Below are 4,447 nucleotides of genomic sequence, written 5' to 3'. Positions count from 1 at the left end.
GGCACCCTGCCCCGCGGCAGGACCCAGGACGGAGCCCGGGGTGGGGAGGCCACCCTCCCCGGGGCCCTCAGGGGCCCCGGATGGAGCTCCTGAACACAGACAAGCAAGGGGAGGCTCCCCGGGCACATCGGAACCCCTTTCCGGGCCCTTGGCAGTGCGGCAGGCTGGGAGACAGGGCCCAGGGCCTGAGCACCCGACCCGGGGCCCGCCCGGGCCCCTGGACCCAGCCGGGGCTCCCAAGCCCGGAGGCGCATGGGACGCCTCCCCGGTCCCTCCGGACCCCGTCCCGGGCACCATGCCACGCAGCAGGACCAAGGACAGAGCCCGGGGTGGGGAGGCCGCCCTCCCCGGGCCCTCAGGGGCCCTAGCCACTGCTCCTGAACCCAGCCAAGCAAGGGGAGGCTCCCCGGGCACATCGGAACCCCTTCCCGGGCCCTTGGCAGTGCGGCAGGCTGGGAGACAGGGCCCAGGGCCTGAGCACCCGACCCGGGGCCCGCCCGGGCCCCTGGACCCAGCCGGGGCTCCCAAGCCCGGAGGCGCATGGGACGCCTCCCCGGTCCCTCCGGACCCCGTCCCGGGCACCCTGCCACGCAGCAGGACCAAGGACAGAGCCCGGGGTGGGGAGGCCGCCCTCCCCGGGCCCTCAGGGGCCCTAGCCACTGCTCCTGAACCCAGCCAAGCAAGGGGAGGCTCCCCGGGCACATCGGAACCCCTTCCCGGGCCCTTGGCCGTGCGGCAGGCTGGGAGACAGGGCCCAGGGCCGGAGCACCCGACCCGGGGCCCGCCCGGGCCCCTGGACCCAGCCGGGGCTCCCAAGCCCGGAGGCGCATGGGACGCCTCCCCGGTCCCTCCAGACCCCGTCCCGGGCACCCTGCCACGCAGCAGGACCAAGGACAGAGCCCGGGGTGGGGAGGCCGCCCTCCCCGGGCCCTCAGGGGCCCTAGCCACTGCTCCTGAACCCAGCCAAGCAAGGGGAGGCTCCCCGGGCACATCGGAACCCCTTCCCGGGCCCTTGGCAGTGCGGCAGGCTGGGAGACAGGGCCCAGGGCCGGAGCACCCGACCCGGGGCCCGGCCGGGCCCCTGGACGCAGCCGGGGCTCCCAAGCCCGGAGGTGCATGGGACGCCTCCCCGGTCCCTCCGGACCCCGTCCCGGGCACCCTGCCACGCAGCAGGACCAAGGACAGAGCCCGGGGTGGGGAGGCCGCCCTCCCCGGGCCCTCAGGGGCCCTAGCCACTGCTCCTGAACCCAGCCAAGCAAGGGGAGGCTCCCCGGGCACATCGGAACCCCTTCCCGGGCCATTGGCAGTGCGGCAGGCTGGGAGACAGGGCCCTGGGCCGGAGCACCCGACCCGGGGCCCGGCCGGGCCCCTGGGCCCAGCCGGGGCTCCCAAGCCCGGAGGTGCATGGGACGCCTCCCCGGTCCCTCCGGACCCCGTCCCGGGCACCCTGCCATGCAGCAGGACCAAGGACAGAGCCCGGGGTGGGGAGGCCGCCCTCCCCGGGCCCTCAGGGGCCCTAGCCACTGCTCCTGAACCCAGCCAAGCAAGGGGAGGCTCCCCGGGAACAACGGAACCCATTCCTAGGCCCTTGGCAGTGCGGTAGGCTGGGAGACAGGGACCAGGGCCGGAGCACCCGACCCGGGGCCCGCCCGGGCCCCTGGACCGAGCCGGGGCTCCCAAGCCCGGAGGTGCATGGGACGCCTCCCCGGTCCCTCCGGACCCCGTCCCGGGCACCCTGCCACGCAGCAGGACCAAGGACAGAGCCCGGGGTGGGGAGGCCGCCCTCCCCGGGCCCTCAGGGGCCCTAGCCACTGCTCCTGAACCCAGCCAAGCAAGGGGAGGCTCCCCGGGAACAACGGAACCCATTCCTAGGCCCTTGGCAGTGCGGTAGGCTGGGAGACAGGGACCAGGGCCGGAGCACCCGACCCGGGGCCCGCCCGGGCCCCTGGACCCAGCCGGGGCTCCCAAGCCCGGAGGCGCATGGGACGCCTCCCCGGACCCATGGAGCCCGTCCTGGGCATTGAACCATGCCGTTGGCCTGGAGAAGGGAGCCCCGGACGCCCGGGGGAGGACTGCCCGGAACCCGTGGAGCCCTTCCCGGGTACTTTGCAACGCCGTTGGCCTCCTGGAGATGGGTGCCCCGAAAGCCCGGGGGGTGGGCTGCCCGGGACCCGTGGAGCCCGTCCTGGGCACTCTGACCTGCTGTTGGCCCGGGGGAGGGACCCCAGACGACCGGGACCCGTGGAGCCCGTCCTTGGCACTCTGACAAGCCGTTGGCCCGGGGAAGGGAGCCCCAGACGACCGGGACCTGTGGAGCCCGTCCTGGGCACTCCTGTATGCCGTTGGCCCGGGGAAGGGAGCCCCGGACGTCCGGGACCCGTGGAGCCCGTCCTGGGCACTCCTGTATGCCGTTGGCCCGGGGAAGGGAGCCCCGGACGTCCGGGACCCGTGGAGCCCGTCCTGGGCACTCTGAAATGCTTTGGCCCGGGGAAGGGAGCCCCGGACACCCGGGGGGGAGGACTGCCCGGGACCCGTGGAACTCGTCCTGGGCACTCTGACATGCCGCTGGCCCGGGGAAGGGTGCCCCGGACGCCCGGGGCCCGTGGAGCCCGTCCTGGGCACTCTGACAAGCCGTTGGCCCGGGGAAGGGAGACCTGGACGCCCGGAACCCGTGGAGCCCGTCCTGGGCACTCTGAAATGCTTTGGCCCGGGGAAGGGAGCCCCGGACGCCCGGGGGAGGACTGCCCGGGACCCGTGGAACTGGTCCTGGGCACTCTGACATGCCGCTGGCCCGGGGAAGGGTGCCCCGGATGACCGGGGCCCGTGGAGCCCGTCCTGGGCACTCTGCCATGCCGTCAGCCTGGATGGAGCCCCGGACGCCCGGGGGGGCGAAGGCCCGGGACGCATGGAGCCTGTCCCGGGCACTCTGCCATGCCGTCGGCCTGGATGGAGCACCGGACGCCCGGGGGACGACTGCCCAAGAGCCATGGAGCCCGTCCTGGGCAATTTGACATGCAGTTGGCCTGGAGGAAGGAAGCTCCGGGTGGCCTAGGGAGGTGTTGCCCAGGCATATCCCATCTGGTCCCCATGGCAGAGAACCACCAACCCTGGAGGGGTGTCCGGGCATACCCTGCCCCATAGTAATCCGGAGGCAAATTACCCCCCTTTCTTGCAATCTGTGCACGCGAGGTGACAGAGGGGACCCAAGGCGTGAAAGAACCCGACCTCATGGAGCCCTCGCTGGGATCCGGGAGGCGAATGGCACCTCATTAAGACTTCCAGGGAAGTTCGGCCATCTGGTCCCCCCCATAGGAAAGCGTTGCGGGCGACCAGATGCCCGAGGGGATCCGGGCGACCAGATGGCCGAGGGAATCCGGGCGACCAGATGGCTGGGCATGGAGGTGAAGCCGCCTGGACTCTTCCCCACCCCGTCCCCGTCCCGGGACGAATGCCCGGGACGCATGGAGCCCGTCCTGGCCACTTGACGTCCCGTCCTGGGCATTGAACCATGCCGTCGGCCTGGAGAAGGGAGCCCCCGGACGCCCGGGGGAGGACTGCCCGGTACCCGTGGAGCCCTTCCCGGGTACTTTGCAACGCCGTTGGCCTCCTGGAGATGGGTGCCCCGGATGCCCGGGGGTGGGCTGCCCGGGACCCATGGAGCCCGTCCTGGGCACTTTTACATGCCGTCGGCCTTGAGGTGGGTGCCCTGGACGCCCGGGGGAGGCCTGCCCGGGACCCGTGGAGCCCCTCCCGGGTACTTTGCCAATGCCGTTGGCCTCATGGAGATGGGTGCCCCGGACGCCCGGGGGGAGGACTGCCCGGTACCCGTGGAGTCCTTTCCGGGTACTTTGCAACGCCGTTGGCCTCCTGGAGATATGTGCCCCGAACGCCCGGGGGGAGGGCTGTCCGGGGCCCATGGGGCCCGTCCTGGGCACTGTGACATGCCGTCGGCCTGGAGGTGGGAGCCCCGGACGAGCGGGGGAAGGCTGCCCGGGACCCGTGGAGCCCTTCCCGGGTACTTTGCCATCCCGTTGGCCTCCTGGAGATGGGTGCCCCGGACGCCCGGGGGAGGTCTGTCCGGGGCCCATGGAGCCCGTCCTGGGCAGTGTGACATGCCGTCGGCCTAAAGGTGGGAGCCCCGGACGCCCGGGGGAAGGCTGCCCGGGACCCGTGGAGCCCTTCCCGGGTACTTTGCCATCCCGTTGGCCTCATGGAGATGGGTGCCCCGGATGCCCAGGGGAGGTCTGTCCGGGACACGTGGAGCCCGTCCTGGGCATTGAGCCATGCCGTTGGCCCGGAGAATGGAGCCCCCAGACGCCCGGGAGAGGTGTTGCCCAGGCATATCTCATCTGGTCCCCCGGGCAGAGAACCACCAGCCCTGGAGAGGTGTCCGGGCGTACCCTGCCCCTAGTAATCCGGAGGGAAATTACCCCCCTTTCTTGCAATC

Source organism: Lissotriton helveticus, chromosome 10 (genome assembly GCF_964261635.1).
Source record: "Lissotriton helveticus chromosome 10, aLisHel1.1, whole genome shotgun sequence".
NCBI lineage: Eukaryota > Metazoa > Chordata > Amphibia > Caudata > Salamandridae > Lissotriton > Lissotriton helveticus.
This window is presented reverse-complemented; position numbering follows the sequence as displayed.